Here is a 15,293-nt window from a genome sequence, read left to right as displayed (position 1 = left end):
CAACCTCATGTATCTCATTATAGAAATACACTAATACTTACATTATAGAAATACACTGTACTTACAGTTACAATCCCCACAGATTCAGAAATGCTAGTTCTTTATTATTTTTCTTATTTTACATATCCCAGTTCCCTCTCTCTCTCTCCTTCCCTCCCTCCCTCTCTCCTACCCTCCCAAGCTTGCTGACCACCCTCCCCTCCCATCCCCTCGATCCACTTGTAGGGTGATACCTTCCAGGAGGGGTCATCTAAATCTGTCAAATCATTTGGAGAAGGGACTAGGCCCTCCCTCCTGCCTCTAGGTTAAGGGACTATCCCTCCATGGGGAATGTGCTCCAAAGTCCTTTTATGCGCCAGGGATACAGAGGTCCCTCAGACTGCCCAGGAATTCTAACTGAGATCCGTGTTCAGGGGGGTCTGAGTCAGCCCCATGGTGGATTCCCAGCTATCAGTGGGGGGGGGCATTAGCTCCTCCTTGTTCAGGTCAGCTGTCTCTTTGGGTTTCTGTAGTCTGGCCTTGTCCTCCCTCTCTGCATCTGGATTCCAGTTCGGCTCAATGTTTAGTTGTGGGTGTCTGCTTCTATTTCTGTCAGTTACTAGATGAGGGCTCTATGATGGTAGATAAATTAGTTATCAATCTCATTATCAGGGAAGGGCATTTATGATAGCCTTTCTACTGTTGCTCAAGTTGTTAGTTGGGGTCAGTCTTGTAAGTTTCTGGACATTTCTCTAGAGTCAGTTTTCTGTTCAAACCTATAATTGCTCCATTTTTATTCTCTCTCTCTCTCTCTCTCTCTCTCTCTCTCTCTCTCTCTCTGTCTGTCTGTCTGTCTCTCTCTCTCTCTCTCTCTGCCTCTCCTCTCCTCTCATCTCATCTATTCATCCCCTGATTCAATCTTCCTAGTCCCATATGCTTTCCTTTCCTCCCCTTCTCTTTCTCCTAGCTCCCTCTCCACTCACTGACCCCCACCAATATGCTCAAGAGATCTTGTTCCTTTCCTCATCTGTGAAGGACCTTGTATGAATCTCTTACAAGAGATTCCTCCTTGTATCCTAGTTTCTCTGTCGGTGTGAATTATAGTCTGGTGCTCCTTTGCTCTATGTCTAAAATCCATATATGGGTGAGTTCATACCATATTCCTCTTTTTGTGACTGGATTACCTCAATCAACCTTCTTCAAGTCCCATCCATTTGCCTGTGAATTTCAAGATTCCAATGCCCCCCCCACTGAGTAGTATTCCATTGTGTAGATGTGCCACATCTTCTTTATCCATTGTTCAATTGAGGGGCATCTAGGTTGCTTCCAGGTTCTTGCTATTACAAATAATGCTGCTATGAACATAATTGAGCACAAGTCTCTGTTGCATGGATGTGGATCATTTGGGTATATGCTTAAGAGGGGGATTGCTGGGTCCTGTGGTAGACTGATTCCCATTTTCCTGAGGAACTGCCATACTGATCTCCAAAATGGCTGTACAAGTTTGCACTCCCACCAGCAGTGGAAGATTGGTCCCCTTTCTCCACATCCTCTCCAGCATAATTTGTCATTGGTGTTTCTAATTTGATTCATTCTGGCAGGAGTTGTTTTGATGTACATTTCCCTGATAACTAAGGATGTTGAGCACTTTCTTAAGTGTCTTTCAGCCTTCTTGATTTCCTCTATTGAGAATTCTCTATTCAGTTCTATACCCCATTTTTAATAGGGTTACTTAGTGTTTTGTTGGCTAGTTTCATGAGTTCTTTGTATATTTTGGAAATCAGTCCTTCTTTTGTCAAATGTAGGGTTGGTGAAGATCTTTTCCCAGGCTGTGGGCTGCCATTTGGTCTTGTCCACTGTGTCCTTTGCCTTACAGAAGCTTCTCACTTTGAGGAGGCCCCATTTATTAATTGTCGATCTCAGTGTCTGTGCTACTGGAGTTATGTTCAGGAAGCAGTCTCCTGTACCAATTTGTTCAAGAGTACCTCCCACTTTCCCTTTAAGAGGTTCACTGTGGCTGGATTTATGTTGAGGTCTTTGATCCATTTGGACTTGAGTTTTGTGCATGGCGACAGACATGGGTCTATCTGCAGTCTTCTACACACCATCATCCAATTGTACCAGCACCATTTGTTGAAGATGATTTTCTCCTTCCATTATATACTTTTAGCTGTTTTGTCAAAAATCAGTCATTTGTAGATGTGTGGGTTAATGACAGTATTTTCGATTCGATTCCATTGGCCTACCTGTGTATTTTTGTGCCAATACCAGGCTGTTTGAAGGACTATAGCTCTATAGTAGAGCTTTAAGTCAGTTCTTGCTCCCTTCCTATTAGTCTCATTAATTAGAAAGTCAAGGGGCCACTAAAACTGAAAAGTTATTTAAAGTGGTCTCAAATTGTTTGTGGAGGAGGTTAGCTAAGTGATGATCATCTTAACTGCAGTATACAGGTTGGAAGGGTATGCGGGTGAGGAGGGAATGAACTGTGTGTCTACCAAACAGAACACACTGCATATCTTAAACATCCGTCTTAGGGGAGTGTCAGCTGCAGATAGATAACTACAAGGCAAAAGACTGGTTCTAAGCCCAAACAAATGCCTAGGACCATTTGTCTCACAATTCTAGATGGTACATACATGGTATGGTTCTAGAGCAAAATCTTTGAAGAAGAGGCAGCAGAAACATGTTTTGCCTGGACTTGAACTCTCCATTATTACCCTCTAAGCAGAGTCTGTGGCAGCTCTGCAGTTGCAGAGTGGGCATGGTAGTGCTTTGAGCCAGGAGCAGGCTCTGTGAATGCTTCCCAGAGTAGACACTGAGGGAAGACATGTTCTTCTCACATAACCATAGCAACTGGCTGCACAGGCCAAAAACCATTTTGGCTGGTGGTTTTTTATACATAACTACACAAAATTCTGTTTCTGTCATTAAGAGGTGTGTGTGTATGTGTGTTCGTGCAAGATTTTTTTTAAAAAAATAGACAGCATTTTCAAAAAAAAAAAAACTCTATTGACTGGGTTCTCTTTCCTTCTGTCAGTTTCTATTTCGTTATTTTAAAACTTGGCAGCCTCGCAGCACTTACCAAGTCTTCCCTGTATGTTTTCAGTTTGTAAATAAACTTGATCGAATAATGATGTGACCTCTCATTCCATTGGATATCTCTAACAGTAATCTTCCTCATTTTGAGGGCTTCAGCATAAAGTCCTTATTGAGCTATCAGGCCACACTCACTATGTCCTATATCTGCCTCCCAAGCCTGTCTCTGGACAGCTTTGCTGGCCATCTCTAAGATCCAGGCCTTCATACTGGCCCTTTCTTGTGACAGCCATTGGTATCTTGTTATTGTTTTCTCTCAGTTCAGCAGTTATTGGTGAGAGTGGTCTTCCTTGGCACACAGCCAAATCCCCTTATTTGGTGTGTGTGTGTGTGTGTGTGTTTGAGTTTTGTGGTATACTAACAAATGTGCTTGATAGACAACCAAAAGATTATCAAAAGTCACCCCACTGGGATGCAAGCCACAGGATACCAGGATCATTCCTGTTATCTGTGCCTAGTACTGTGCCTAAGGATGTACCATGGCCTGGCTGCTCACAGAATAAAGTGAAAGAGTAAAGCTGTTGTGGTGGTTTGAATGTAATTGGCCCCCATAATCTCATAGGGAGTGGCACTATTAGTAGGTATGGCTTTGTTAGAGTGGGTATAGCCTTGTTAGAGAAAATGTATCACTGTGGGGGTAGGCTTTGAGGTTTCCTAGGCTCAGGATGCTTCCCAGTGTCTCAGTTTACTTCCTGTAGGCAACAGGATGTACCTCTCAGCATGCTCCCTTTCATGATGATAATGGACTGAACCTCTAAAACTGTAAGTGAGCCACCCAATTACTGTTTTCATTATAATAGTTGCCATGCTTGTGGTGTCTCTTCATAGCAGTAAAAACCCTAGCTAAGACAGCTCTGTAGCAGCCACAATAATAAGCAGCCCTTAGTACTGGAGAGGAACTTCCAGGAGAGAGCCATATTTTCTTAGCCTTGTGCAACAGGTTGAGCAGTAAAAACCCTAGCTAAGACAGCTCTGTAGCAGCCACAATAATAAGCAGCCCTTACTTAGTACTGGAGAGGAACTTCCAGGAAAGAGCCATATTTTCTTAGCCTTGTGCTACAGGTTGGGTAGTCCTTATCTACAACAAATGTTTCATATTTCAGTTTTTTTATGTTTCATTTGTTTTGTTGAGACAGGGCCTCATGTGGCCCAGGTTACCCTGGGACTCAGCTATGTAGCCAGAGATAACTTTGAACTCTTGACTCTGGGATTCTAGGCAGGTGCTACCACACCAGGCTGTCAACATTTTTGATATCTGCATATGCACATGGTTGCACATTTCTAATTCAAAATTCCAAATTTGGCTATTTTTCTGTGCTAGAACATTTTTTATTTCACATATCCAGTACAAGAATGTAAGACCCACGGAGGGTGTGGACCTTCATGCCCCAACTCAAGAAAGGCACCCCCCACAAATCATGAGAAGCGGTCTTGATGCAAAAGCACCCCACTTTCATCCTTGGTCCTGGAGCACAGTAAAGACTTCGGAGGGAATAACAAAGGTGTCTCAGGCCCCAGCTTTTCTGAGCCTGGTTTCCTGAGTGGGTGTGGAGTAGTAACCAAAGCAGAAGAGCCAGAGGAGGGGGCTGACCCCAGCCTAGTAGCCATGGGCAGCAACTGAAGAGAAGGATGGTCTATGTTAGGTGCAGGTGCTACTCAGAGAGCCTCCTGTAATGAGCAGCTCCATAGAGACCCAGGAAAAGCTCGGAAAGCTGGTGGACCAACATCAGCTTCCTTGTTTGAGTGAAAATGAGAGACAGAATGTCACACTGCACCTGAGCAGAAAGGAGAGCAACTCACATGCTACTTGAAGATTCGTGGGCTGAGTCTCCACAGACCAAAAGACTAACTGCCTTTAAGAAAGAAAGCCCTAAAGCATACCTGAGATTTGAGCAGAGCACTCAATTCAGAGCACTCAAAACCTAGAGAACGATGCTGTCATGAATATGCACGTGTAGATATCATCAAGAGGCTGTGACCATCCAGATGTGCATGAAGAGGTGGAAAGATGAGTCAGCAGTTAAGTGCAGTACACATATGTATGTAGTATGTACTGTGTATATTTCAGTCTTTAAAGGGATGAGTTCCCTGTATAATAGACCTGGAGTACATTATACAATGGGATGTTGCATGATACCATATATGTGTGAAATTAAATATTTAAAAAGTAAAATGGCTGGAGAGATGGCTTTAGCACTTGAAGTGTTTGCCACACAAGCAGCAAGGATGAGGACTGGAGCTTGGGTCCCCAAAAACAGTTCACATTCCAGTGAGCATGGTAGCCTGCCTGTAATCCAGTGCTCAGACTGTGGAGACTGAGTGGATGGGGCAGGCTGGGTAGAATGGTAGCTGTTTATGTGAGCTCTGGGTTCAATTGAGAGAGCCCACCTCAATGTAAAATTGAAGAACAATTGAAAAAAAGTCCCATGATCAGCCATGGTCCTCTACATGCCTGCACATATGCATAGGCACACACGTGCATGCATACCACACACAGAAATACAAAGGTGAAATACATGAATATGGTACAAAGCAGTGGTTCCAAGGGTGAAGAGGATGGGGAGGTGTGGGTCAGGGAGTACAGAGTCACTAATGAGTAAAATAAACAAATTGGAACCTCAAGTAGAACACAAGAGCATCTGAGTAGACCACATTTATGCTCACCAACCAGAAGGAAAAGGGCCCCTGAAATGATGGATTAGTTCCTGTCCTCCACCTTAGTAAGAATGCACGTAAGAGAGGCAGAGTACCAACTTTTCAAAAGAAGGCAACATTTTTTAAGCAGACAGCATCGTGGTATCCATAGTTTTGCACTGTTGAGTCATTGCCCACAGTGAATCAGAACAGGTGAGAGCATGTAGTAGAGGCTGCTCACCTCATGCAGACAGAAGGCAGAGAAGAAAAAGGACAAGACAACCCTCAAAAGCTGGCAGTCACTATACCTGGGACCCACCTCCTCGGGGCTATGTAACCTCCCCAAACTGTGTTGCTCTCTGGGGAGTACTTCATCTTCCAGCCACAGCAAGATATATACCTTACAGTGTCCTGGTGTGTACCTTACTTACTACAATGGATTCTATTTTGAAACAAAATATTTTTAAATCAGACTTAGAGAAGAACTGACATGGGAATGAATTGTATCCCTTCTCTCTCACCAAGATGTTGCCCTGAGGACAAACCACTGTTGTTAAGCAGTTGAGTTAGGAATAAATAATAGTTTTGCAAATACCTGCTATTGCTGAGACCAAAGAAACCAGACAAAGGAGCCCAGATTACTGGAGAGTAAGTGAAAAACCCTAGAGGGAAGAGGACCAGGATGGAAAGCCTGATTCTGTATGAGGACTTCACACAAATCTCTGCCTTGCCCCAAAGCATGCAAAATAGCAAAAGCTGCAACGATCAGGTCAAGATTTGACCACTGTCCAGAACAAGCAACAGGGAATCTAACCTGTTCTCCTGCTAAGGCAAAAGCGCAGCTGTCTTCAGAGGAACATTACAGAACCCAGAGAGAATAGTGTCACAGTACACAGGACACAACTCCAGAGTGCTTGACATGGGGGGTGTGAAGAGGGGAGGGAGAAGAAGGGAATGGGGGAATGAGAGGAAAGAAAGGTAGGGAAAGGGGAGAGAATGGGGAGGGAAAAGGAGAAGAGAGGAGAGGGAGAGACTTAAGTCAAAAGACTCAAAGGGAAAGTCGATCAGACCCAGATGCCTGGAATGTTGGGACTCTTACTCTAGGTGCTAGAATACCTACTGTAAAGAGTATATGCTCAAAATGGGGAAGTCCAAGGAACAGAAATGAAAATTTTGTAGCCAAAAGATAAAACACCTGAATTTTTTTATATATAAATTTTTATTTAAATTAGAAACTATCTTATTTTACATATCAATCCCAGTTCCCTCTCCTTCCCTTCCTCTCATGTCCCCCACCAACCCCCCATCCCACCCCCATCCACTCCCCAGCAAGAGTGAGGTCTTCCATGGGAGATCATCAAAGTCTATCACATCATTTGGAGCAGGGCCTAGGCCCTCACCTGTGTATGTAGAGTAACCCTCTATGTGGAATGGGCTCCCAAAGTCCATTCGTGTACTAGGGATAAATATTGGTTCCACTGCCTGAGGCCCCATAGACTGCCCAGGTCCCCTAACTAAGACCCACCTTCAGAGGGTCTGATTTGGTCCTATGATGGCTCCCTAGCTGTCAGACTGGGGTCCACAAGGTCAACTGTTTCTAGGAATTTTCCCAGCCTGGCCTTGCCCCCTTTGCTCATCACTCCTCCTTCTCTGCAACTGGATTCTAGGAATTTGGCACAGTATTTAGCTGTGGGTCTCTGCTTCTGCTTTCATCAGCTACTGGATGAGGGCTCTAGGATGGCATATAAGGTAGCCATCAATCTCCCTAGTGGCAGATTTCTCTTTAAACCTATAATGACTCTCTCTATTGTGATATCTCCTTTCTTGCTCTCCTCTGTTTTGCCCCCACTCAATCTTCCTGCTCCTTCATGTCCTTCCCCCCTCCTCTTCTCCCCTTCTCTTTCTCCTACCTCCCTCCCCTCCACCTGTGCTCCCAATTTGCTCAGGGTCTCTTGTCCCTTTCCCCTTCTCCAGGCGGTAGAGGGCGGGACCATATATGTCTCCCTTAGGGCCCTCCTATTTCCTAGATTCTCTGGAGGTAAACACCTGAATTTTTAAGACTCGCAGTGGTTCTAGGATGTTCTGGGACATGTTCATTTGCAGATTAGGGTCACTTGGAGAAGAGTAGATGAACTTAGGAGAGGATACAGGTCCTTTGAAAGACAGGCAAAGAGGATGAAGGGAGACAAAGAAGGTGAAGGGAGAGGGTGGGCTAGGTGATTCAGCAATTTGGCAACAGCCCATGCAGGTGCATCCCCCACTCTGCTCTCTGAGGAAACAGGAATGCTGTGTACAGTTCCCTCTGTCACCAGGCAAAGGCCACCACATGCACAGAACTGACCATGTGTGGCTTTCTCTACATCCTCACCTCCCAGAGCCCCTGACTGCTCAGCACTGGAGAAGGGAACAGCATGGCCTTTGTCATCATCTAAAGTCCTTAGTCCTCTAGGATATCCTTCAAGCCCTTCAAGACAGTAGATATTCCATCTCAGCATACTCTTAAAGGATGTATTTACTCTTTAAAATACACCAGCGTATTTATGCTTGTGAAATCATTTAGTGGTTAAAGGCACTTGCTGCCTAATTGAGCCACCTAAGTTCAATTCCTGAACTCCATATGGAAGGAAAGAACCAACCTCTGCAAGTTGTCCTCCACCCTATACCCCCCACACACACACACACAGAGAGAGAGAGAGAGAGAGAGAGAGAGAGAGAGAGACAGCGAGACAGAGAGACAGAGAGACAGAGAGAGAAACAGAGAGAGAGAGGAAACTGGAACATCAAACACCTAAGCCTCGTGAACCACCTGTTTGCTGAAATGCCCCAATGGTGGGATTACTCCTTTGTTCTTCTGTTGGTGGGAGAAGAGTGTGAACCCTTGAGGTGAGAACAGCAGTAGCCACTGTGTTCCCAACCTGAAGATCTGTTGATTTCCTGTGTGCAGACACCATGAACTATCTCCAAAGATGTCTGTCAAGCAGGTGCTGGGCCCAATGTCAAGCATATCTCTGACTTCAGGGAACTACTCAAATATTGATGTCTCAGTGTCCTATGCAGCCCCATTTCCCTCTTCTGTCCCTGGGAAACTTCTCCATACTGGGAGCCCTCATAGCTTACAATGGTGACTGACATATCAACTGTCTCTTTTAGGACAAGATGAGCCTCTTGAGAACACACAACGTGACAGTGTCCTAAGACAGCTCACACTTTCCAAACTGCCATTTGCCTCCCTCCCCAAAGAACATCCCCTTTTGTTTTTCTCCCTCTTGACAAGTGGCTTCATCTGCTATGTGCCTCAATTCAGAAACTTGGACCTGTCTCCTGAGTGTCTCACCTCCCTCACTCCCAGCTCCCACCCCTCTGCACTGCAGTAAGCAGCCAGAGCCCCTGAGCTGGGCTCTCAACTCCATTCCTGCCAATTAACCTCTGCAAATCTTGACTTCCTTTCTGTAAAATGGAGATATGGTGGTACCTGTGGGAGTGACATGAAATAGTCGGTTAAAGCCATAACTCGGTACATCAACAAATGTCATCCAAATAGCCAGAGGCCAAACCACACAGAGTCTCTGTTGCAGCTTTCTAAATGACATGCCTGCCTCTGGATCTTGCCCATTCCACGACCTTGTCAACCAGATGTTCTGCTCGTCCTGTCACCAGATGTGGTTCAGGGAGGATGCTGGTAGCTTGTTTGATGACAGGAGTCAGAAGGGCATGGAGGGAGGGTGTTATGGGGAGTTTTGAAAGATGGTAGGTTGAGCTGAGAATGTCAAGATGGCAGGCAGGGTTAGCCAGGAGAATGAGGAAGAGGCCCCCAAAGGGGCCACAACACAGAAGATACAGCAGCAGGACTACGCACTAAGAGAGGAAAGTTGACACTTGAATCTCCTGTAGCAGGGGATTCAAGCTATGCCTTACTAACCCCCTTTTAAACAGTCTGTTGTGAAATTTATCAGTAGTGACTCACACTCTATCCTCCTTAAGCCATCATATATTGAACCTTTCTTGGGATGGGTTTGATTCCACAACAATGGACAGTGACCAGGAGCTCCAAGGACAAGACAGTTAGGAAATGAAGATGAACTCTAATTCTAGTTCCCCAGGACCTAGTGCTCTTGCCTTTGGAAACCCACCCCCTGGCTGAAAGTGTGTTAACAATTATCTGCCCTGTTGGGGAGATGTTGACAACATCACAAAGCTTGTTTTCCTAACTGGTAATTAGAGCGCCTCTGCAGGAGAGCTAGTTCAGAGACTGTCCCTACCCACAGACAGCCAGTTTTCACTGGGACCAGGCGGCCAGGGGCCTCTGCTAATTAGAGATGACATCAGTATTCATCCTGGACTATGTTGGGAGAAATAAATAAACTACTGGCACTTGCTTTTCATCTGTGTGGGGTCGCTGCAGGTGAGAGGCTGGCCCAGAAACCACTCTGCTGGAGATCTTTCAGCGAGATTGGGACTTTATACTTAAAATTCCTTGGAGAGGAAAAATATACTTAATTGAATTGAATCATTAAATAGACTTCCCGGGATGTTAGCCATGTAACTTTAGAAGGCGTATTTGCTGTTGTGGAGAAGCTGGGTCCTGTTGGGGGACTTGTTCAACCTGTTCTGTTTTAATCCGTTTCATCTGCTATTGAAAGCTAAAGACCTCACTATGCTCCCTTTCCTTCCTTTCGAACGGTAATGTGCATTCTCAGCCACAGTGTGTTGGAAGGATGTGAACTGCTTTTTTATTTTAATTTTACAAGAGTTACAGTTAAGAGATTGCATGACTCTCAGAAGGGAGTTGAAACTTTAAACTTTTAAATGAGTTTGAGACTGTTGTAGACTGTGGGGACTTTTGAAGTTGGACTGAATGCATTTCTGCATTATCCTTTGGCTACAGGCATGAGGGACTGGGTGGAACACTCCCCATAAGCTTGTAGGGAGTGGCACTGTTGGCAGGTGTGGCCTTGTTGGAGGAAGGACTGGGGTGGACTTTGAGGACCCAAAGCTCAAGCCAGGTCAAGCAGTTCACACTTTCTTCCTGCTGCCTTCAGATCCCAATGCAGAACTCTCAGCCCCTTCTCCGGCTCCATGTCTGTCTGTGTGGTGCCGTGCTTCCTGCCCTGACAACAATGGACTGAACTATAAACCAATCCCAACCAGATGTTTTCCTTTATAAGAGTTGCTGTGGCTCTCTCCACCTCCCCCTACACACACACACACACACACACACACACACACACACACACACACACACACTGGAAGGAGCCATGGAGGCTGTGCTGGAGAAGAAAAAGAAGGTTCCTGCTGTGCCAGAGACCCTTAAGAAAAAGCTAAGGAATTTCGCGGAGCTGAAGGTGAAGTGCTTCCAGAAAAAGTTTGCACTGAAGACACCCCAGGGGAAGGCATGGAGGAAGCTCATCTATGAAAGGGCAAAGCATTATCACAAGGAATACAGGCAGATGTACCGACGAAGATTCGCATGGCAAGGATGGCAAGGAAAGCTGGAAACTTCTACGTGCTGGCAGAACCCAAGCTGGCATTCGTCATCCGAATTCGAGGTATCAATGGTGTGAGCCCAAAGGTCTGTAAGGTGTTGCAGCTGCTCGGTCTTCGTCAGATCTTCAATGACACCTTTGTTAAGCTCAACAAGGCTTCGATTAACATGCTGAGCATCGTGGAACCATACATTGCATGGGTGTACCCCAACCTGAAGTCAGTAAACGAGCTCATCTACAAGCATGGCTATGGCAAAATCAATAAGAAGAGAATTGCCTTGACGGAGAATTCCTTGATTGCTTGATCTCTTGGTAAATACAGCATTATCTGCATGGAGGATCTGATCCATGAGATCTACACAGTGGGGAAACGCTTCAAGGAAGCCAACAACTTCCTGTGGCCCTTCAAACTGTCTTCTCCACGGGGCGGGATGAAGAAAAAGACCACTCACTTTGTGGAAGGTGGCGATGCTGGCAACAGGGAAGACCAGATAAACAGGCTTATTAGACGGTTGAACTAAGGTGCCTGTGGTATTTTTGTAATCTTGTCATTAATAAACAGTCACAGCTTGGAAAAAAAAAAAAAGAGTTGTTGTGGTCATGGTGCCTCTTCACAGCAACAGAACCCTAACTAAAACACCTGCTCTGCCATGCTGCTCTTCACCATGGCCCTATGTGACTACTTGACCTCTGTCCCTACTTTCTTTGGGACAGATTGTCACTAAGTTGCCAAGGCTGACCCTCACTATAGTCCAGGTTGACCTCCAAATCGTATTCTCCTGCCTAAACTTCCTGAGTGCTGGGGTCACTGGCATGTGCCACTGCCCCCAGCTTGGGCCTCTGGCTTCCTACCAGCATATTTCTGCTATACAACCCCTTCCCACACTTTCAGCCTCTTCCCTGACCCTGACTAAATGCACCCATCCCCTCATCTGCCATCTGCTGCCTGCTGAGAAGCTGTTATCCATCTCCCATGGTGGTACCCATGTGGGAGCTAGGGTTTCCTGGCTCCACCGTTTCTCTTCTCAGTTGTCACCTTTATACCACTTGCACTCACGGACACCACCATTCAGCAAATAATTCCCTGCCCAACCATGTGCACACAGGCACACACACACACACACACACACACACACACACACACACAAGTTACCTGCCAGTCTCCAAGCAGCTCCTTTCATGGAAGTCTCTGGAAGCTGACTAGCAGCCTGCCTCTCTGTCTACCCCGTTCCACCTTCATTCAAAGTGATTTAGTTTTAAGGAAACTAACCATCTGAGGAGAAAGGATGACTACACCTTTCTCTGCTGTAGTCTGGTCTGTTTGGATGGGTTAGTTCTGTTTCAAGCTTTCTTGTGGTGGAGAAGCAAATGGGATGCATCATAGTGCCATCATTCTGACCACATGCCAGCAGTGCCATAGACAGCAGCATGACCAGGTCCAACCACAGAGGCACAATCCTAGGCTGGAAGTGTAAAGAAGGTAGGCTCTCTTCCAGCTGGAGTTGCTGGATGACAATGCATGTTTGGAGCTGGGAGTGCACCTGAGACAGTCTACCAATGAAGCCATCGCAGAGGAAACTAGAGCAGAGCACAGGAAAAAAGAAAGAAAAGAGGTAGGACTCCAGCATGTGCACCTGGGTCCAGCCTTCCTGAGCTGTGGTTCCACTAGCTGAGCAGTTTCCCTTCTTTGCTTAAGCTTCTCATCAATTGTTTGCAAACCAAAAAGAGACCAGCTGATACCCAGTCTCCCAGGATCCTCCCCATTCTGCCAAGCTGGAGGCTGGTTGAGGAGAGTGTAAACATGGGATGGAAACAATGCCACCAATCAAGACAGCACAGACTCCCAGGAGAGATGCCCGAATCCGAGGCCAGGACTGCCCTGCTTCATAGATGTGGTACTTCACAGAGGCACACTTACAATGTTGTGACCATCTCCCAGATCTCAGGATATGGCAACAAGCAATAAAGATGGGCTTCCTGAACATCTGTTAAAGCCTATAGTGTATATGCCTGATCAGACCATGGAGTCTGCCATTCCTACCTGAATGTTTAAGATACGGGGCCCATCCCATGTTTATCGTGTCAGGGGAGATTGCTTGTTAAGTGGCTTTTATTCTGTCAAACAATCTTCCCTGTTTTGTTTATCAAAGTCAGGACCAATTGTAGCTTGTGAGTTAATGCCTGGGTTTATGAGCTGGCCACACAATGTTATTGTTTTATTGATCTAGCAATGTGTTCTGCAGAGATGTCTATATATGGATATGAAAAATCCACAGTGTGCTACTCAATTACTAGGACTCTCAAATTTACATGTAGAGCTCTGTTGGGGGACACTATTCCTAGTGAGGTAAACAAGCTCTACTCACTCCAGATGGAAAACTAACAACACACTGAAGTACAAATATCACCAACATCCAATTTGGCTAGTCAGTGAGTTTTATTTCTGTCATTTACAGGATTATGGGTGAGGTTACTCACAGGGGCAGAAATTGCTCAAAGAGTGCATTTTGAAAACAGACCCCAGCATGAGCAACAGAATGAAGGATGAAGGAAGATATGACTGAATAGACTTGGGTCTTCAGTATGAGTGGAGGTGGAGGGAGACATTGTCCTGTGTAATCACTGGAAAAGCTTTTCTGCATATCAGCATGCTTGAAGTTTCATTTAAAAGTAATAAGGAAAAGAGCACCTGAACTCTGAAGTCTGTTTCCCTGGTGAAGAAGCATGACACCATCAGTGGCATTTGCCAAGTGGCAGGCATTGGGCTCTGAACTTTACATCCACAGCCTTTTTAATTTGCACAAGAATCCTGTGCACCTGTTTCTTCTGCTCTGTATTTGCAGGCGTGGAGCCCGAGGTTGATGGTGACAGCTCATCCAGCTACTGGAGCAGTAGCAAGTATTCAGAAGCCACAGTCACTTCCTTCCTACTCCATCACATTGCCCATGATAAAGGTGGGAAGGCCTACTCTGGAGAGCCCCCAGTAAAGACAGATTCTCCTAACTTCCCCACAGCCAGAGTCAGGCGATGTCTGCCATCATGCCAACTCAGAGGGTTCCTATGCATACCACCTGGCACAAAAAATCTGGTGGGGTCAGAGTCTTTCTCAGGTTCAGCCATGGGCCTCAGAAACTCAGGCCCCTTTGTCATGAATGATCTGCCTCTACCCACCTCTACCTGTTCTGGTCCTTTACTCCAGCTAGATCCCACTCCTACAGTACTCTCCCCTCTTGTTCATCAAATCCCTCTTGAATAGTCTTAGAGAATAGGACTCTGTCACACCACTGCCCTGACTTCATTGATACTCAATAATTATTCATTGGGCTGAAAAGGTTACTCAGTCAAGTGACTGCCATACAAGTGTTAAGACTCAAAACCCATGTAAAGAAGTTGATTGCCTGAGCTTGTAATCCTGGCCCTGATCAGGCAGAGAGGTTGTCTGTGAGAACAACTGACCTATCAGGAAAGTGAAAGAGCCTGTACACACACACACACACACACACACACACACACACACACACACACACCAGTGCTAAAGAACAATAGCCTCTACATAGCATACACACACATGCACCTGTATAACCTAGCCATATTCACATATACAAATACACATACAAAGAAGTGTTTGTTGGTGACAAAGTCAAAAGATGTTTAGGTATATATGGGCATATCTACACGTATATTTATGTATAAATACATTGTGTATGGGGGAGGCGGGTTGTGTGTTGAGTGATCCCTTACCCTAGATGGGAGGTATGATTTAAAGAATAGCAGTAGTCATGGTTTCTACTCTAATAGAGCATCCTGTGTGAAAGATGCATTATTATACACCTCTGTGTAACATTATACCAACTTTTATAAGGATCTTGTACACTTCTGAAGGTGAGAGAGCAATAACTGAGTGGTTCTGGCTCAGGCTCTCTCATGAAGTGTTAGTCATCTGAAGGCTTAAAGAATCTACTACCAAGATCACCCACATGGCTCTTGGCAGGTGTCCTTGCCATGTGGATCTCCCTCCAGGGTGCTTGAATAGCTTGGATGTGATGGCTGGGTATCCTCCAAATAAGTAAACCAAGAGAGAAGCTCCATGATGGAAGCCAT

General features: G+C 45.5%; 1 pseudogene; it reads left to right on the top strand.

Moving 5' to 3' along the window:
* Nucleotides 1-10,958: 10,958 nt before the first annotated feature.
* LOC127219677 (60S ribosomal protein L7-like) lies at nucleotides 10,959-11,713 on the top strand (annotated as a pseudogene).
* Nucleotides 11,714-15,293: the final 3,580 nt, after the last annotated feature.

Source organism: Phodopus roborovskii, unplaced genomic scaffold (genome assembly GCF_943737965.1).
Source record: "Phodopus roborovskii unplaced genomic scaffold, PHOROB, whole genome shotgun sequence".
In the NCBI taxonomy this organism is placed as follows: domain Eukaryota; kingdom Metazoa; phylum Chordata; class Mammalia; order Rodentia; family Cricetidae; genus Phodopus; species Phodopus roborovskii.
The sequence above is the reverse complement of the archived record's forward strand: the minus strand, read 5'-3'. Positions and strand labels throughout refer to the sequence as shown.